Raw genomic sequence first — 21026 nt, forward strand, 5'->3', positions numbered from 1 at the left:
TAAAATTTCAATAAAAGTAAGTAACAAAAATTATGGAGTTCAATCTTCAGTTAAACTATGTAACAGATAATGTATATCTGGTCCTTATGGAGACATATGTCAAAATCTCTGTTGAAAACATAAATATATTATAAATGTGCAAATGTGTTCTAGGCACTGTCCAACACTTTCCTTTCTATTAGCTTCTGCATATCTGGATTTATGTTAATGTCCTTGATCCACTTGGACTTGAAATTTGTAGAAAGAAATAGAAATGGATCAATTTGCACTTTGCTACATGCAGACCACCATTTAAGGTAGCATCATTTCTTAAAATGCTTTCTGTTTTCCATTCAGTCGTTTTGGAATCTTCGTCAAAGATCAAGTGATCATAGGTGTGTGGGTTTATTTAAGGGTCTTCAATTCTAGTTCACTCATCCACCTGTCTGTGTTACCATCACCATTAAGCTTTTTCTCACTGTTTCTCTGCTGTACATCTTCACGCCGGAATGGTGATTCACGCAGAAGTTCTTATATTCTTGAGAATTGTGTGGGCCATTCTTTCTTTATTTTTGTTTTTGTTTTTTTATTTTTTTTTGTTTTTGTGAAGAATTGGGTTGCATTTTGATGGAGATTTTTTAATCTGGAGATTGCTCTTGTTTAGATGACCTTTTTTAAACCATGCTCCTTCACGATGATCCATGAACACAGGAAATCCTCCCATCCTCTGAGGTCCTCTTTCACTTCATTCCTAAGAGACTTCTATTTCTTGCCATATGGTTTTTCACTTGCTCGGTTCGAGTTATGCCAAGATATATTTTTTTTTTTTTGGAGAAATGCAGTGACGCTTTTAATCAATCACACTTGTATTTTCGCAATTGACCGGGACAAAAATAAGGTCCGCAGTCTACCTTCTGACTGATGTTGTCCTGAGACAGGGTCTCATGTAGCACAGCCTCACCTCAAACTCTCTGTGTGGCCAGTGATAGCCCTAACCTTCTGATTCTCCTGCCTCCACTTCCCAAGTGCAGGGATTAGGGGTGTGCCGACAAGCTGATTTTTGTAAATGGGGTTCTGGGAACTTAACCCAGGGCTCCATACGTGGTAGGCAGGCACTCTAGCCAGGGACCCACACCCTCAGGTCACTGTAGCTGATCTAGAGCTACTGAGACATCAGGATTATCCAGCAATGTCCACAGCAGCTGCTTCATGACAAACTCTCAATAATCAGATACTATTTTAATAATTATATCTATAACCAAATACTATTATAAATAATATTATTAAATAATCAAATAGTATTTAAGGAAAAACTTTAAAGTTGAGTTTCATGCAGAACATTATGTTTCTCCCTGGAACTGTCCTTTGATTAAAAACTAGAAGTGATATGAATGCTTTTTACAGTCACAGTAGTTAAGTCCTCCTAAGTCACCAGACATCCTCCCACTAGACATTGCTGGAAATGCACACTCTCAAGTTTGTAGGACCTTGGCAAACCATATTCTTTCTTTGAGCTTTCAGAGATGGTGAGCCTGTTTGGGTCAGTATGAACGTTATGATGGAGGTTTGACTGTGGCATCAGCACATAAGCAAAAAGCATTCTTTCTTGTTTAAATCTAGACTGTCCCACCCACTCACACCAAACGAAATCAAGACAGTATTTCTAGTGTCCATCTCACCCCCCTGAGAGAACTCTAACTTGATGACATTGAGGTATTACCAGTCGACATTTGAGGTATTACCAGTTTGTATAAAGTATACTAAACACCCGGGAAGCTTCGTAAGTAACAAAGTAAAATATTTACCCTTTCTGCTCATGAGAATAAAAGGCACCGTGGGTAAAATGCACATCGTGCATTAAGCTTCCCAAATACCAAAGGCAGCATCTTAGGACGGCCCTTAGAAAACGGGATACTGGGAGACATTTTTAAAGTTTTCCAAATCTGTACACATATAATTCACATTGTTGTGGAGTCCAACACATTCACAGATGACAACCACGTACTTTGTCCATCTCACTGGGCACACAGCCCGCGGCCGCGGTGGGCTCCTTCCCTGACAAGGCGGTGCACTATGACATGCGCTCCTTGAAGAACCACCTCTGGTTGTCTGAGTTGCTACAGTCCCGCAAGGACGGAGCAAAGGCAGCGTCGAGCTCCTTCTCTGTGGCCTCCACACATTTCCTGCTCTGCTTATGGACTAATGTGCCGTCCTCCTGTAGGATGAACTCTTGATTCTCCGGAACGGTATCTTTGCAGAGATCCATGACAAGGACATCCTTCCCTTCCTCCACTGCTATGCAGGCCTCGGGCTGGCGGGTGTTATATTGTATTTCTTGCCAGGATGTACACTCGAAAAACTGGTTCTGACCCATCCCGTGGCAGAGGTACAAAAGGACCTGGTGGCCTTTCACATTGTTTTCACTGGGAGGGTTGTAGTCCAGGCAGTACCCCCGTAGTCCTCTGTTCTCAAGCTTCCCGAAGAAACCAGGCCTGTCCTCTGTCACCTGCAGTTCTGGGTACAGTGTAGCCAGGAACCACTTGAAGTCTTTACACTGGAGCTTGGAAGCTTCTTTCTCTCTGTCAGGTCCCCAGAGGGTTCCAGGCGGCCTGGGGATTTCGGTGGTGGTAGAGTTCTTTAAGTTCATCGGTCCACACTTCTGCAGCTCGGACACTGTTGGCTAGAGCCTTGCTGCGTGAATAGGGAGCTTGCTTAGGGAAGACGTGGCCCACGTGGGAGCAAGGGTGTGTTTCCAGATTTACCACACTGCCAGATCCTAAAGGAGAATTCAAGGTTTTCTCCTCCCCACACTTCCATTCCGGTATCATAAGACCCCAGATATTCAAAATATCCCTTAGTCACAGCAAAGAGTTGGAGACTTGATAATGTCAACAGGAGACCGCATCAACTTCCGCTCCCACTGGGAGACCACGTGCCACGTGAATACTAGCCGCCAGTCAAAGCCTCCAATCTGGGGCTCTCCGGAGTTGCCCAGGTACTCAGAGGTGTTCCAGTCAATGACGTCGATAACGGGGCACACCACGGCCGACTCATTTTCGTGGATCCTCTGCAGCTGGGACTCCAGCCACCCCTCATGACATTCACAGTGACAGTCCAGAAAAGTCAGCACATCACCCCTGGCCGCAGAGGCTCCCAGTAGCCGGCTTGCACTAGGCCCTCTCTTGCTAGCACGGATCAGGCGCACCTTGGGCAGCTGTGACAGCTCTTGGCCAGGGGCTCCTTCAGGTGCTCTCTGTCACTGTAGTCATCTACCAGAATGACCTCCTCCAGCAGGATGTCAGGGGAAGTCTCGAGAACACTGTAAACTGTCCGAAGGAGTGTGGACCAGGCTTATAAAATGCTATGACAACGGATGTCTTGGCAGGTTATCATAATCATACTCGCAGGCCACGGAAGCGGGAACCTGGCGTCCTGGTAAGGTGCTCAGACAAGCGCAGGGCTGCTGGCTGCACTCCTACCTCCAGTGGGGCCAACCAGCTATGGGCCCTCAGCGCCACTCTACAACTAACTACCTGGTGGCCAGCTATGCTGCTTAGCCTGGCTAAGAGGCGCTCCGGCCACCCGAATCGCTGCTCGCGCCCTACTTATCCTCTGGGCAAGGCCCACGCCCCTCCTTGTGCCCGTGCCACCCCAGCCCACGCCCTAAGGCTTCCAGCCCATGGCGTGTTGCTGAAGCACAATGGGGTGGACGAGGGCGCGGAGACCTGCTACTGCAAGTACGGGTACTAGCCCACCTCAGAAGATGTCCAGTGTTGGGACAAAGCGAAGCCACCCGGGGCGACAGAGGATGGCAGCAGCAGTGCTCTCAAGGTCCCCGGCTCCCCCACCTACAACCCGCAGCTGGAGCCCTGTGACAAGTTTGCAGAGCAGGTTCCTGCCACGCACAGTGGCTTCCCAGAGCCGTCAGGGGAGCCCGCCAAAGGAGTGGACCCAGGGATGATGGAGCTGGTGAGTGGCAGGATGGTGGACTGTGGGCCCCAGGTGCATTGGTTAGACATGGCGGGTCAGGGCGCCCTCCGCGGACCGTGCTGTTCTTCAGGTCCCGCGGCTGATGCAAGGCGCTGCTGGGGCACTGCCTTGCCACCCAGCTTGGTGGCACTCTGCTGAGCCTATGGGAAAAGGCCTGGTGGCCTCCTGCCCTGTCAAGGGCGTGCGCCTCCTACAGGCAGCCTTTGCTGTGCTCTGAGGGAGCTGGAGCTGGCCGCTTAGTGCAGGGCACCCAGGGCTTCTCAGGGGTGAGCTGGGGCAGTTGTGTCAGCAGGCAGCACCCAGGCCGGCCTCTCCAGAGTGCAGAGGCCCCTCTCCTACAAAGACATGAAGGCTGCTCTAGCCAAGGTGGGCCCTCGGGCTCCTCCCAAGGAGCTGTATTCATTATTTGAGTGGGACAAACTGTATGGGTCCTGATACTGAGGGTGGCAGAGGAAGTCAACTCTGCCTGGGGGATGGGGGGACTGAGGTGGAGATGTCTTTGGCCAAAGGAGTGATGAATGTGGGGCTGGAGAGGAAGGGCTCTCCCCGTGGATTTTTTTTTTTTTTTAATGGGAAGGAAAATGCCTGCTGATTGATCCCATAAGCACCGGTGGACTCAGGTTTTTCCTATTTATTGTGGACAGGAGTTTCGCCATCTCTGCTCTGCAGACAGACACACCTGACATGAGTTGGCATCGGGGCCTAAGGAACTCTTGCTCTCTCTCCTTACCCTCTGTCTCTGGTCCTCTGGGCCACACCCTCCTTTCCCATTCTACTTTCTCAGTATTGGCCTAGTTTTCTCCTCAGGGTTTTGTCACTTTCCCCTCCCCATGCTGTCCCCTTCCTTTTCAGCTCCTCCTTCCCACCCCCATCTATCACCCTCTGCTTCTGTCTCTGTCTCACCCTGTGTCTCCCTGACCCTGTGCTTTAACCCACCCTCCCTCACTGTTCTGATTAACACTGCAGAGACTCTTGGCAGAAGTTCTTTTGGCCTGGAGGCTGAGAAAGGTGGAGCAGGGAGCCCCAGGCCTCCTCTGTACCCTACCCACCTGAAATCTTGGGGTCTTAGAGGTGGGACAAGGATAAAAACCACCCAAAAGGGCTTTTGCTTTGCTTTTGGGTTTGTTCACTTTATTTGAGGGGAAGTCCCAGAAATGTAGGTTGCTTAATAATTTAGGCCTCTTATTTTTTTGTAAGATGTGTAGTATTTGCTGTTTTTTGTTTTATTTTGACAATTCAGGAAGAAACTGACCTCAGAAAGTGTTGGAGTTTGGTTGCTCTCCTATTACCCCAAGCCCGGTCCCTGTTAGCAGATTCTCCCAGACCAGAGAGATTTGGGCTAATGAGGAAGACCAGACATGAGCCCTAAACTGCTGTTCCAGGGATAGAAACAATGTATCTAAGGGCTTCCTCCCCAGGACAAGCTTGAGAGCAAGAGGTGAGGATGGGTCAGAGGCCCCAGAGGAAGGGGCTTGCTGCTTTCTTGCCGTTCTCCATCTTGGGCCCCAGTCCTCAGCTTCCAGTGGTCTGCGAACCTTCCAGAGAGTTGGGGTACTCTTGCCCATTTCCTGCCTTAGAGGTGACCCAGGCAGAAGGTTCTCAGGCTATGAGACTGAAAGTAGGTTCTGTCAGAGACGCTCAATAAAAAGCTAAGAGGATTTCCTCAGGCATGAATGTGGTCTGGCCACAAGTCTGGCTGGGCAAACTATTGATTACTAGGACCCAGGCCACCTGTGACAAGGCAGAGCAGTGCCCTGGAAAGGGTCCTGTGTCTCTGTGTGGGGACGTCTACTTGTCCCCGTGGAGTGCTGGGTCTAACTAGACCTGGAGGGCATGGAGGGAACTGGGTGTTTTCCTGTGATGCTGGTCCAGAGCCTTCTCTGCAAACCACATCCCTCCTGCTCCTTCTCTTGACAAGGCTCCACCTCCTTGGCCCCTCAGGCCATTTCACAATCTTTGGTGCAAGAAAGGACCCCCTCCCCCCATCTTTGTCCCACCTTAACCTCCCTGCTTTGCCCCTACAGCTCCTAGATCCCTTCACTTTCTGGATGCTGCGGAGGCCAGGAGAGACATGGCAGGGGCGGAGTGCTGAGGGCAGATGTGAGCAGAGGAGGGTGAACAGGGGAGTTGCTGTGTCCCCTTCATGTTTGTTCTCTGCAAGCCGCTCTCTGGAGCCAGCCAACCAAGCACAGGACTTGATGCCTCTAAGTAGCCCCGAGTGATGCTGCAGATGACCCTCCATGGGGCACAGAGTAGGGGAATCTCTAAGATCTCGGGGTGGGGGTGGGGATACCAGGGCAGGGAAGTGGGGTTGGGAACCCAGCTGTCCTTTCAGGCAGCAGCATCACAAGGGGGCTGGGTAAGAGATAATGGACCAATACCTAAGGTCCCCACACTTGCTTTGCTGGGCTCTTCCTGTTTCCAGGTTTGGAAGCTTTTCACAAGAAGATAGTCCCCAGCAGCAGCACCTACCCCATGAGCATGGGGCAGGATGGCAGGGCAGAATGGCAGGGCAGGGCAGGTTGAGCCCTAGCAATGTTGGGGTCATAGCAAAGAATCCAGGGATAGAGCACAGGGGAGGGCACACTCCCTTCCCTCTGCTAACATTGGGTTGGGATCCTCTCTCAGTTGTAACACATTTCTACCTCATTTTGCTGTATCTTGTACATCCTGTTTATCTCCTGTCTGATGATGCTCTGCAGTTGTGGTCTGTCTGACTCAGAAGAGACTGTATTTTAAAAGAAAATGTTACACAGTATTAAGAATTAAAAAAAAGAAATAGAAACACAGAGAAAGATACAAAGAATCAAGAAAACCAAGAACCGGTTCTTTGAAAAACTCAGTAAGATAGAGAAACCTTTAGAGAAACTAATTCAAAGGCCCAGTGATTGTATCCAAAATAACAAAATCTGTAATGAAAGGGGAAAAATACCAACAGAAAATGAGGAAATTCAAAAAATCATGTCTCTCTAGAAAAGCTTATACTCAACAGAACTGGGAAATCTAGAAAAAATGTGAAAGTATACACAGATACCATGTACAAAGTTAAGTCAAGTTCAGTTAAACTATGTAACCAGTTCCATAACATAAACTGTCCTCCTTATAACCCTCCCAACAAAATAGCCCTGCACATAGGAGGCCTCTAAGTCTCTAATCTGGAGGGAGAGTGTACAAAACATTTTTGAGGCTTTACAGAGAGATGATTTGGTTCCAATCATAGAACTTCTATATGTCTCCAAACATTTTCATCCATAGGATCATGAAAGAAATGTTACTGCAAAGTGCGTGTAACCACTCACTGTAGTCCTGCAATCCCTGTCCAAGTTAATGAACCCTGCAGCATCAGGCTGGCCCACAAATCACCTCAGAGAAAGGAGGCTCACACGTCTGCTACATTGCAGGCTCACTGCTGGCTCTGTGAGTTATGAAAACAGAGTTAAGCAAAGGATAAAAGGCTAGAACTTATATGCGCAGACATAATTTGAAAATAATTTGGATATGATAAAAAAAGAAAAAAGGCTTGTAAGTGGACATGCGGGTGTTATGCAACTTTAATCCCGGCACTCAGGAGACAAAAGTGGGTGGATCTCTGTGGGTCTGAGGATAGCCCAGTCTACACTGCAGGTTCCAAGAAAGCTAGGGCTACACATTGAGACCCCGCCTCAAAAATAAATAAATACATACATACATACATACATACATACATACATACATACATAATCTATAGGACTGAGGAGATGGGTCAACCAGTAAAGAACGTGCTTTGCTAGCATTAGGACCGGGGGTGGATTCGCAGAACTCATGTTGAAAACAACAAAAAACAAGATCAAAAACAAAAAGACAAAACCAAGAGAGGTAGTGAGTTCCCTAGGACTTTCTGGCCACCAGTCTAGACTACGTGGCAAGTAAATTCTAAGCCAGCAGGAGACCATGTAGATGGCATCCCTAACGTGACACTCAAGGTTGTCCTCTGTCCTGCACACGAGTGCACCTGTGTGCGTGCACACACACACACACACACACACACACACACACACACACACACACACACTAATGAAAACAATACTAAAAAGAAGAGAAATTTTCTGAGCCTTTAACAAAATCTTTGGTCTCCTGTAGCAGGCAGGAGAGAGTGTAACAATGGGGAATGCAGGAGACAGGACTGCAGCCAGCATCAGCAGGATGAAAAGAGGGCAACACTGGGAACTCAGCCCATGCAGCATGAGAGATGGAGGAGGGGAGGTCCAGAGCAGCTTTACCAGTGAGGGGGATGAGGGGTGTGAACCAGCAGAGGAAGACCAACCCAGGGGAGACTAGGGAGACATCAACTGTAGCTCCCGCTGCCCCACCAGGACACTCATAGAGGTTTATCTCTCCTCCCAGGCACCCAACATGGCTCCTTGCAGACTCCACAAACTTCTTCCCAGACAACAACAGGGTTTGATGAGTGATGTTAGGGTTACACCCTACATCCTTAATTTACCATATCATCACTACTACATTTCAGAGAGTGCAGTATAATTTGTTATTGCTCAAATTAATGTAACATAGATGCTAGAGAAAATACAATGAACTGAGCAAGCCTGTGTGGTCCTCTCTGTGCCAGTAACCAGGAGAGTGTTCCTCATCTTATTCCCTTATTCAGGTAACTTTACATATCTTAGACTGAAGCCATTTCTATATAGGAAAAAAACACAATGTTTTGTACAGAAACCATCAACTGCAGAAGTCCTAGTGTAAGTTCTGCTTACTATTTAGAAGAAACCGTGAAGAAGAGTTTTGATCACATGGGCACTGGGGAAAATTTCCTGAACGACACACCAATGGCTTATGCTCTACGATCAAGAATCAACAAACAGGATCTCATAAAACTGCAAAGCTTCTGTAAGGTAAAGGACACTGTGATTAGGACAAAATGGCAACCAACAGATTAGGAAAAGATTCTTTACCAATCCTTTATTTGATACAGGGCTCATATCCAAAATATATAAAGAACTCAACTAGTTAGACTCCAGAGAGCCAAAGAACCCTATTAAAAATGGGGTACAAAGCTAAACAAAGATTTTCCAGCTAAGGAATATCGAATTCCTGAGAAGCACCCAAAGAAATGCTCAACATCTTTAGTCATCAGGGAAATGCAAATCAAAACAACCCTGAGTTCCACCTCACCCTGGTCAGAATGGCTAAGACCAAAAACTCAGATGGCAACAGATGGGTGAGGCTGTGAAGAAAGAGAAAAACTCCTCCATTGTTGGTGGATTCCAAACTGGTATAAGCACCCTGGAAATCAGTTTGGAAGTTCCTCAGAACATTGGACATTGTAGGACCTGAGCACCAAGCTTCTCACTGAGTTCATGGACTTCATTTCTCCTCTTTGAGAGTCTCTGAGAACCTGGTTCTTATTTGTTCTTCAGGGCCCAAGAGTCCAGAGATTAGAAATATCCCAAAGGTGAAGATTGTAGTAAGAAACCTTGTCCCATAAACTCAGGCCTTAAGGGAAGGCTAAGGATGACTTAGAAGTAAAGTATGTTTACACTCTGTTCATGGGGAGAATAAAAATCAGTAAGACAGACAGAAAGAGGACACTAAAGAAAACAGAGCCCTGCCCATGAGACCTTACAGGTACCTGTTGGTTGGGGTTCTCTGTGAGCTTCTCGCCCCAACATCATCTCACCTGGATGTTCTACTAACATCATGCCTGGTTGAGTTTACAGTTGTTTAATATCAGACATAGAACCAGTGTCATAGTCGATGTTCTATTGCTATGAAGAGACACCATGACCATGACAACTCTTACGAAGGAAAACTTTAAATTGGGACTGGCTTAACATTTTCAGGGGTCTAGTCTATTATTGCCGTGGAGGGCGGTGTGCAGGAAGCCATGGTACTAGAGAGATAGCTGAGACTTCTACATTCCAGTCAGCAGGCAGCAGGAAGGGAGCAAAGACATTGGGCCTAGCTTGACCATTGTTAGATTCTCTTTTTGATCACCAAGAAACAAATAGATTTAGGTCTGTGGAGATTTCCAGGCAAATGTGGTGGTTAGGCCCTGTAATTCTAGCACCCTGGAGACAGAGAATCAGTCATGGTGAGACCAACTTCAGCCCATAGTGAGACCCTGCCTAAAAAAAAACAAAAACAAAAACAAAAAAAAACAAGAGCCTGAGGAAATGTACCACACCTTGATTATATAACCTTCTGCATACCCTGAGGGATTACTGGGGTCAGGCTAGTTGGACAATAAATCTTAACAGTGAACAGCACTGATCAATCAATAGGCTTTGACTGAATATAAAGAGAAAGGGGGTGGAGCATAAGCATTCATTGCTGTCTGCGTTCTCAGGGTGGATACCATATAGACAGCTGCTCAACCTGTCATGGGGGACTGTGGCCTCCAATTGTTGGCCAACATACACCCCTTCATTAAGTTGATTCTCGGGCATGTGTTTTAGTAATGGAGAAGAAACTCATATGGTAGGACATGTACAAATCAGTGTAAAAAGGCAGGCATGTTAAAAGTAGGGAAAGGCTTCAGAGAAAGCTTCATAAACAAGAAAATTTCCAAATTGCAGTCCTTAAGTATACTGTATGTACAACACCAACATTAACAAGTAAAACACATCCAAATTTCAAGGAGAGACATTCTAGGCATGGTGGCACATGTGTGTAATCCCAGCACTTGGGAAGATGAGGCAGGAGGATCTCTGTGAGTTTGGGTCAGCCAGGACTACATAGTCAGTTCAAAGCCACCTTAGAGTTTGTCCAAAAAGAAGTTTTTTTCAGTGAGATAACAAGTCCAGAATAGATAAACAGAAACGTACAACAATAGAAGTGTTACTGAGGATGCAGACTGATAGGAAGCTCCCGAAATCCTGGGATGTGGTGTAAGTTGGAAAACATTTTTATGCCAATAAAACTAGGGGTGCCCATCCCCTGTGATGGTGAAGGCACTTGTCTGTGTACACTGCATTAGAGGATCTGCCTTCTCAGATCCAAATCCTGCTATTCAAGATGCAGGAAGCAGAGCCACACTGGCTGCAGGGTGAGTCCGCAGGGTGAGTCCACAGCCATAAGTGCTGTGGATCCCCCTCAGTCCTGCAATTCTTGAGGGAACCAGCTACTGATGGTCCAGATTTGGCTCCATAACCCTTGGTTAAGTTGTTAGTGTGAGCAGGCTATGTAGTCTCTGGGTCCTGGAAAACATTTGACTGTCATTCTTGGAATTAATCTGCTGTGCATGGCTAAAACATCTGCACCCAGGAACTACTAGCCGGTATCTTGGTGACATTAAACATGTACCCTTTCCCTGGAGGTTCCCCGGGGTGACCTTAGATTGGTCCCATTTCTAGCTGATAGAATTGGAGGTAGAGCTTAGATTGGCTATGAGCTCCCTGCTTCTGATCTTTTGGATTATCAGGGTTTAATGTGTTTCCTACAAAAAAAGACAAGGTAAGAAAACTACAGTTTATTAAGGTTGGAGGCCCACTCTGGCTGGCATCATTGCCATGGCACCATTCTGTGAATGGCACATAAAACTGGGCTCTAGCACTCATGTGGTAATTTGTGCCAAAACAAGTTTGCTGAGTGATCAAGACAAGAGAGATGAAGAAGTAGAAAATATTTGGTAACTTAACATACGATTTTATAGTTTTAAGCTTGGAAAGTTGTTATAATCGTACAAATATTATTTTTAAATGTTTTATGTGTTCAAACATGTATGGATTAATCAAACGATTAGTGAAACATAAATCTAAAGAAAATAAGAAGACTATCATTATAAGAACTGTGTCTGTTTTGTCTTTAGTGGGTTAGAGACTCTGGTGGTGACCTATATTCTGTGGCCCCGTTTAGCTGGGTGTGGTGACACTGGGTGCTGAGGACCACAGTGTATGGGCTTTCACTGTTGGTTCCAAGCTCTGTGTCAGGATCCTCTCTGTCCACATAAGGTTTCCAGTCTGGAACATTTGGTCAAGCTCAGATATGAGCAAGTGTTGAGCCTTGTGAATAGTCCTCTGGGTCTGATGCAGGGTTTCCAAGAATGTGACGAGGGAATGGCTAGTAACGTTTACCTAGTGAACATCTCGATATGGGGGGCATCTGACCCTTGGGAGGGCAAAAGGTAGATTAGCGTAATTTTCATTTGTCTCATGTACACATTTATTTTACCGTTTCTGAGTTTTGCAGCCTCAAGGCACAATGTAATTTTAGATGAACATTTAGGGCCTTTGCCAGATTTAGGGGAAATTTTGACTGGGATAGTGGACTGGATAAGAGGGTGTCAGGAAGGTGCAGGCCAGCTAAGCTGGGCATCTGCATCTTGTGCATGCAGGCCAGTTCCACAGATGGTTCAGCTAGTTCTTGGCCATGCATTCTTCTTGGCCTGAATCCTTTTTGGAGAACTGGCCTTCCACGGAGTTTTCACTCCCAGGCACCTCAATCAGCCACTCCTCAGTGCCATCCAGGGAGGGCTTGTAGCCACAAGGGCATCACTACTGGCCATTCACCTCGTCCCACATGACGTTGGTCCTCTTCTTGGGATGGATGCCCTTAAAGCTCACCAACTGCTACCAGCAAGTGAGAGCCCTTGGCAAGGCAGTGGCTAGCTGCAGGTGAAGGAATTAAAATAAAAACTACAAAAAAACAACAGACAAGGGGACAGGACAGAACGGGCCTGAGTTAGGCCCGGACAAGCCTAAAAACAAGGTCATGGGATTGTTCCAGGAACTAGCTAGTCACTACCAAACTCCCTGCTCTACAAATAGAGATAAGACGCCTCCTACATTATGAATATTCCAGCCCGCACGTACTGCTTGCTGATATGACCTTGTACCCATTTCCCTTGCTGATATATGAATTAACCAATCAAGTATAAAGACGCTAAATCCCCTTGCCTTCCCCTATAAAAATCCTTAAATTTCGAGTCTTGGGGGTCGACTCCTCTGTCTCCTGTGTGAGATACAAGCCGTCCCAGAGCTCTGATAATAAACTGCCTCGTGCATTACTGGTTTCTTGGGAGAGTACAGTCAGCAGCTTCCACAGCTGGTTGATGAGATGTTCTGGGTTTTCCCACTCCAGGGCACGCACCTCGGCCTCCAGCAAGGCCCTGGCCTGGCCCAGCACCATCGCGGGGTTGCTGTCAGAAGTCAGCAGGTGGCCCAGGTCTAACTCCAGTCCTAGCTCCCTGTGCACCATGATGTGCTACAGCTTCTCTGCTTCCCCCTGCTCTTCCTTGGCCAGCAGCACCTCTGCATTCTGCCCCTCCATGGCTCTCACTTGTGTCTCAGTTCCCTCATTTTGGGGATTTTAACTTTTTAAGAATGGACAGAAAGTTTACAGTTTGATGTTTGCCCTATACCTGAGCAAGTATGTTGCCAGGAAACAGGAGTTTTCATTGCACAAAATGGGATGGTAAGACAGAGATTTCAGGAAAAAACATGGGTGAATATATTGAAACCATGCCCCCTCTCAAGGCACACTCCATGAAACAACATACTCCAACTTGCATACATTTAAAGGTGTAGGAAAAAAATATTGGCCTCTGGGGAACAGTAAAAACTGTGGGAATTGGATTATATGTCACATGCATGGACCCTGGGTTTATACATTTCAGGAAGAAGAATATCCATCATCCACGGTCTTTAGATCTTTGGCTGTTAACAAAGATGTTCTATCCGTTTCAAGGCCTGATACAACTCTCCCTATCCTCAGCAACTGAGTTGTAATGAAGTAGTGAGAACTCTGAAGCTCTGGAAGGAGAGTGTGCGAATGGGTGTTCCCTGGCTCAAAAGTGAGTCTCTGGAAAAGCCACTGCAGAAACTGGTCAGTCTGGGTAGAGGTAGTTAGCAAGTGAGCTATGGCATTTCCCAGTGACATCACCGGTAGTGTCTTCCCTGGAAATTCTCTTGTATCCAGGAAACACTAGAATCTTCTGTGATGTCACCAGTGTTGTGGTGACACCAACTGCCTGAGCGATTTCCCTTCAGTTTCTAATGGGTTCCCGAGGAGGCATGTTCTCCAGGATCCTCAGTCTCTTTCGGAGGGACAATCATATCCATGCAGACACCAGACCAAGGCAGAGGGAGGCGAGCCTTCTATCACGTTGGAGAAGAAGACGAATGGAAAGGTCCTTGAGGAGGTCAAGTGAGTACTGGGCAGGGCAAGGGGAGCTTCCTGGAGGAGGTTGGCTTGAAGTGGTCCTTCCAGGAGTAGGACGTATGATTTAGAGCCTCAGTCTTCCTAAATGGCTGACCCAGACTCAACAATTTCTGATCATTAGTTTGACAGAGAAACAAGAACTGTTATATGTCAAGGGGCTTTCCTTGGATCTCTTTAATGTCATGGGCAGTGTCAAAGAATACCAGGATGAGCCTCTGTAAGAATAACAAAGTGTCTCTCTCAGGATCGGCTGTTGAAGCACTTCATTCTCAGCAGTGTCCTGTAGATTACATGGGTAATTGATGCCAAGAGGGATACTCTCCTGGTCATATATCAAGGTCTCAGTTACTTTGTCCTTGAACACACATGATTAGGGATTCAAGATGTTAAGCAGTTTGGACTCAAGGACTTGCCTGCCTCACATCAGACATTAGCTGAGAAGGTCCTCCAATTCTGGTTTAGGCCAGCTTTAGAATTTCAGTGCCAGAGGAATGGCTTTAGGAGGTGTGGTCTATATCTATGATGGCCTATGTCATCCTATGGCTATGATGGTGGGGAACAGGGACCTAGCTGAGTTCAGCTTAAAGATAGCTTTCTTGCTCTGTCAGGGATTCACTGTATCTGTAGAACTGTTCATCCTCAGACTTCTGTTTTAGACTAAGCATAGTTTTCCTTGACACTGTGTCCACATATATGCCTGTTCACTGGTGTTTATCTACCTACAGAGTCTGATCAGAAGGCATCATCCCAACCCTCCATGACACCTGTTGAGGAGGAGAGAATGAAGCGTCTGGAGAACCTCAAAATTGCTCTCCAGAAGATGCAAAAGGAGAGAGATGAACTCAGGAGAATCCTGGCGGATTACCCGGGAAAGAATTTAAATGACAGGTAGTCACAATGCAAGTTCTGTTAAATCCACATTTCCTCACATCACAGTAGGCTACAACTCCAGGGTGTCCTCATGGTCAAAATCACTTTCCTGATTGCATCAGAATGTGAAGTTCAGATGGGAATGGGATGGTGGCACAGGCTATTTTAATTCCTACTAAAGTAAATCATAGCCTGTGGCCTGAATCACAGTCTGGGAATGAGGGTAGTAGTGTGTGAGCTCTCATTGTGTGGTTTAATGAGCCTGGACAGGTGTTGGCTTGTGGGAATTTCTAGGTGCTCTGATTATGACCAATCATTGTTGTAATTGACGTGGAGGTGCTTTGGGTTCAATAGGTCCTGTGAAGAGCTGGAGGGGCCTAATCCCTCTTGCTGCCTCACAGTGTGTGACTGGACTGACAACAGGGTATCATTGGTTTTCTCTGATTTTATTCATTGTATTTTGAGATAATGCCATATCCTTGTATTTATTTGGAATTCTAATTGTATGAGAGAGAGAGAGTGAGAGAGAGAGAGAGAGAGAGAGAGAGGAGTTAGTTTTGTGTGAGTTTGAGTGTGTGTATGCATGTGTGAGTGCGTTTGTGTGTATCACTTAAGATCTGCGTATTCTATGTTCTGATTTGGCCTGAGAATTATCCTGTGTCAATTTCCATGGCATGATAATGATGAGGCTGAGAGCCTCATTGTGAGCAGTAGAACATTTCACATCTGCTCAGGTGGACGCACATGGGAATCTCCTGGTGTGTGTTATAAATTCTTTTCCCTGTAAATACTGTTCATGTTCCTTTGGGTTTTCATGTAGCAATAGATTCTATGATTGAGAATTGTTACCTAAGAACAGGAGAATAGTCTTCATGGGTTTAAGTTGGAGCCTGGATCGTGGCACAGGGTCCTCGAATGTTCTTGGCAAGCTAGTCTATTCCTTCAAACCCCCTCAGGGAGCTCAAGCAAATCACCTCCCTCCTTTTGTTTGCTGGCACTGCTGTCCCTGTGTCCATAATAATAAACTTAATAAATACCAAATGGACCCAGTACCAAGGAGCAAGGGCGTGGCATGTCCTAGGCTGGGGTAGTTCAGGATTCAGTCTGAATTCATGTAATTCTTGAATCCTTCATTCATAATGTTATTTCATCCTTGGACCATGCCCTACCACAGGAACAACTTTGAGTCCGAGATGCTCATGATGCAGCACCAGGAAGTGATGAGTGACATGAAGAAAATGGGCGAGCAGGTCAATAGAGCTTTGGTCAAATGCAAACACCTTACACTGGAAAATGACTGGTACTGGTGAGTAACTTACAAGGTTGTGACCCCAGCACTAGGCACAGCATGTGTCAGCCCATTCTTATCTTTGAAGTAAAGTGAGGATCAGGCTTTATAGTGTTTGAAGCAGACCAGGAAGCCTGTCTCTGAGGAAGGCTCTAGACACACAGGACACAGAAAGATTGGCCTCCAAGCGACATTCTAATGAAATGGACAAATAAGCACACATAGGGATTAAGTCCCCTTCTGGGAAAAACTTGAATCAATGGTGTCAGGTTTTTGAGAAGTGCCCTGAGTCCTCTGGAATGTTGCTCTTTTCTCCATTTGACCTGTCTCTAGGTTATGCTCCATGGCTACTGTGGACTTGGACTATAATCTGGGGCTCTCTTTGGATCAGGACCCTAGAAGGAGGAATGGACTTGGAGAAGTGGGAGGAAGTTGGAGACTGGCTGGGATTCACCATTTTTTCTTTGTGTCTCAGCCACAGCTTCTATCCCCTCCTAACTGAGTTTTTTGAGCTGAAGAACAATGCCCAGAGAGCACGGCATGAGAACAGGGAGCTTCTATGGGATCAGATTGCACTGGAAGAGTCCATTAAGGAAACAACAAGGATCTGTGGGGAAGCCAGTATGAAAATCCGTGTAACAAGCAGCCTCAGGTAGGATGAATGAAGCATCAAGGGCAGGTTTTCCTGATATCTAAGCATAAACCAAGTCAAACCAGTTTAACCTTTCTCCAACTTATCCAGACACCTCTCCTAGGTCTCATCCAGTTGTTCATTTCTTTGACCATTTACTAAACTTTCTGTGATGTTAGCTTCATGCAAGAAACTGGAGGATTGACAACCAAATCCTCCTGCTCAACTAGAAAATGCATTTCCTTAAGGGGGATCTGTTGATCACACACTGCACACTTACATGCCATTATGCTAGAGGGATGCCATGTGGTAGCCGTCTTTGTAGTGCACAGAACTGATTAGAGTTCAGTTCAATTGCCAAAAGAATGGCTCTCATTGTCAATTATGATGGGGCTTGTGGACTTTCTCTCCTTTTCCCTGTACATTGAAAATATTCCCTTCTGCCTGTCCAAATCGTGGTTCATAGTGACAGAGCTTGAGAAGCAGTTTGTCAGTCCTGTTTTATGTCAGTGTTTTAGTGTTCTTTCCTGTGGCTTATGTCCTGGAGCTGACTGGATGAACAGGGATGTAAGAAAGGCTTCTCTCAGGGTGAGGGTTTGTGTGAGATATGTGAGGATTAGAGGGAAATTTTTCTCCAACTCTCTCAACCTCGTGTGCCCAAGAAGTGCATTCCCTATACAGGTTTACTTTATAAGGGATGGATAGCAGTGTCTAAGCTCTCACTTGAAACATTTCCTTTGCCTCATCTGTATTCAACAACTGTTCTTCCAGCATGATGGCTTCCCCATTCTTTTCTGCTTCTCACTTATGATTTCTGTTCTCTCTCTCTCTCTCTCTCTCTCTCTCTCTCTCTCTCTCTCTCTCTCTCTCTCTCTCTCTCCCCCCCCCCCCCTCTCTGTCTCTCTGGGTGTGTACGGGTGGTGTGTGTGTGTGTGTATGTGTTTTTTTGTGTGTTTTTGTCTGTGGGCACAGATATGTGTGAGCATGTTTATGGCTATGGTGCATATTGTACATTGGAAGTTGCTTGTTTTAAGTGTTTGTGGTATGGGTGCTTATATATAGAAGTGTGTGTTTGTGTATGTGTATGTGTCTGTGTGTGTGTGAACTCATCAAGTTTCTGAACACAGACACATATATTTATATATTGTATTAGTCTATATGTACATATATAGAAACATGTATACATGTATATATATATACATACACACACACACACACATATATATATATATATATATATATATATATATATATAGAGAGAGAGAGAGAGAGAGAGAGAAGATGAGGAAACACAATTTTTCCAATTAGTTTTAAACTGTTCTTACTGGGGTTTTGATTACTATTGAAATTATTACAGTGGGAAAACTATTCATCAACATTGACATTACTTGGAGAAAAACTCAGGAACAGGGTACAGGGATGTGAGGAGAGGCTGCTGTGTGAAATCCATGTACCTGAGTGTCAAAACTGATGACTCAGGGCTCTTCTGCCTTCTTTGCTCTCGGTGTACAGTAACACTGGAAGGTCATGTGGCTGTTGTATCTTCTCAACATCCTGGTTATGTTAATCATTACCTGCCACCACTTTCTTTCCAGATTGGCCTAAACTTGGTTGAATATACCTTGGCTTTGGAGTTTGGTCTGGAATTTGTTAATTTAAAGATTAATTTGCTTAGAGTTGAATCTGCAGGCAGAAGATGTCCAGGAGTTATGCTGAGGTGTAATCACATCTGTGCCTCAGACAGAAACTTAGGCTCAAAATAGTCCACAGCACTCACCCTGTGTTGGGTCTGTGGCACTCTTAACCATTGTTATTCAAAATCATTTGATCTGAGTGAAAATCATCTGTAAGGAGGGTTTAGAACAGTGATGACCCTCAGACATTGCTGGAGGTGTCAAATGGGTAGCCCTGTGAGAAGCCATGTACAACTCTTGTGAAAGTTCAACCTTTGACACAGCGATTCCAGAACAAGAAGTAGGTGTGAGCAGAGAAACTGTGGCACATTAGTGTTGTAGGGGTTCACCTCAGAGCAGCCATGAAGCAAAATTATCCAGATGTCCACCAGTCAGAAAGTGAAAAGGTACAATGTTGTCCAGCCTTTCCATGGACTGTGGCTGAGTTTGATTATTCCTGCCAGCATTTGGCTTTGAATCAGTCAGCCTTATCTTACTCGAATTATATCTGATAGCATCCCAGTACAAGTTTTACCTTGGATTGTGGTTATGGAGATTTCCTAGCTGTTTGTGCTGGTAGTTTGTTACCCCTGTCAGGTACTGTATGGTAAAGGGACCTCATATTGAAAAATGCAGCTCACTTTGCATGCACTGGGAAACAGTGAGCAGAGGACTGAAGAGGCTCACCTGCCCCCACCCAGTGCTCTGTTGCCTGAAATCAGCCTCCTGTGCACAGCCTTGTGAACTTGCTAAGCAGGCTTGGCTAACAGGCCTCGATGTCACATTTCTAATTTCTGATTTTCAGGGGAATACACTTTATTGGCTGAGCTGTCTTTAGGCTATGCTCACTGTATACTTACTTCATTCCAGGTTTTATTTTTTTTTCTTATGCCACAATAGTAGAGTGGGTGATCTCTTCTATTACCATTAACTGGGAAACTAACCACATTCTGCAAAATACTCTGCTTGTATGTGTGAACAAATATATTTGGGTGAGTTCAAAAGTGTGTATGTCTGGGTGTCTGTCTGTCTGTGTCTGTATACATGTATGGCTCCATGGACAATATAATCTTCTAATGACCAGGATGAGGAGAGAATGGAGGAAAGTCTGCAGGACCCCCTGAATCAGAAAAAACTGGTCACTGAGCAAAAGGCCTTGGCTGGGAAGATGCAGCATCATTTCGGTGTCACTGAGATGATTTGAAAGCACAGGATGAGAGGACCCAAGTAGATTCCCTGTGCTTATAAACTGTCTTATTGGGTGTGTGACTTTCTCCATAGTTCTCAGCATCTGTCAGCTAGGAGCAGCTCAGAATATTATTCTTGTCCATTTTAAAAGAAATTTCATCCATGAAGTGTATGTGATCCATAGAGATTCTGGCTATTGTGTACTGATCCCTCCAGTCTGAGCTCTCTAGTATTATCTGAGCCCAGTGCCTTTAAGTCTCCCCACAAATAGTTTTACGATACCCATAAACAAAGGAGTGGTATAGTGGTATTATTTTCTGCCTGAGTATGTGCTTTAGAGTTCAATGCTTAGTCTTGGCAAGATTTCCATGCAGCATATTCTTGCCAAATATAATATCACTTCAGTGTGCATGTGCTTCTTGAGATATTGTTTTTCTGAGTCTTTGCAGACATTGAGGTTGTCAGGTGGACCCCAGGCATATTCCTGCCCTGGAGGAATAATAATAGTCTTCATTGCAGACATGGCCAAGCTTCCAAGGCCTTCCTATTGTTTTCTAGGTTGTTCATATCTCTCCTCAAATGACATTTAGACATTGTTACATGATACTAAAATATAATATATATGTCCGATTGGATTTATCTGCTGTTTACTGTTCAATTTTTAGCATTTTGAAAAGCTGAGAAAATATGCAGGCCTGTGGGATTTCTTACCCTACTCTCTTGGGCATGAGTGAATGACCTCAGATGAAAGATCATCTGGATTATCCTGCTGAATTGTGCTGCTGTGTATGGGATAAGTGACATGGCAGGTCCTCACCAGGCCTTTTCCACCCCTAGGTCTGAACACTGCAGCAGAAGCTTTCCCAGGGCACAGACCAGGACTACAGCTCTCAGAGACAGGACTGTCCACCAGGAGCACTGAGGGTGCAAAGATTGACAACACCTCCCGCATCACAGTCCTTGTAACCGCACCAATCTTGGGCTGCATTTGAAAGACCTTGAGATGTGGCATGGAACATGCCTCACGTTTAACCTTTTGACGACTTCTCCACCAACAACCAACTACACTGAATGTGGCGTCTACATTCCTCTTGAAGAGATTTTTACCATCTTACCTTCCGTTCTGCTGTGTTTGCAAGGCCAGTAACAGGCTGGAGTTATATGTTGAAAAATCAGCAGGAATTGAATGCTGACTAATTTACTTGTTATATTTGTTTTTAGTTTGAAGTTTGGTTTTATGCATTTGGTTTTA

General features: G+C 45.6%; 1 pseudogene; it reads right to left on the reverse strand.

Moving 5' to 3' along the window:
- Nucleotides 1–2050: 2050 nt before the first annotated feature.
- Nucleotides 2051–13161, reverse strand: LOC116885850 (annotated as a pseudogene).
- Nucleotides 13162–21026: the final 7865 nt, after the last annotated feature.

The sequence above is a fragment of the Rattus rattus genome, chromosome 16 (assembly GCF_011064425.1).
Source record: "Rattus rattus isolate New Zealand chromosome 16, Rrattus_CSIRO_v1, whole genome shotgun sequence".
In the NCBI taxonomy this organism is placed as follows: Eukaryota; Metazoa; Chordata; class Mammalia; order Rodentia; family Muridae; genus Rattus; species Rattus rattus.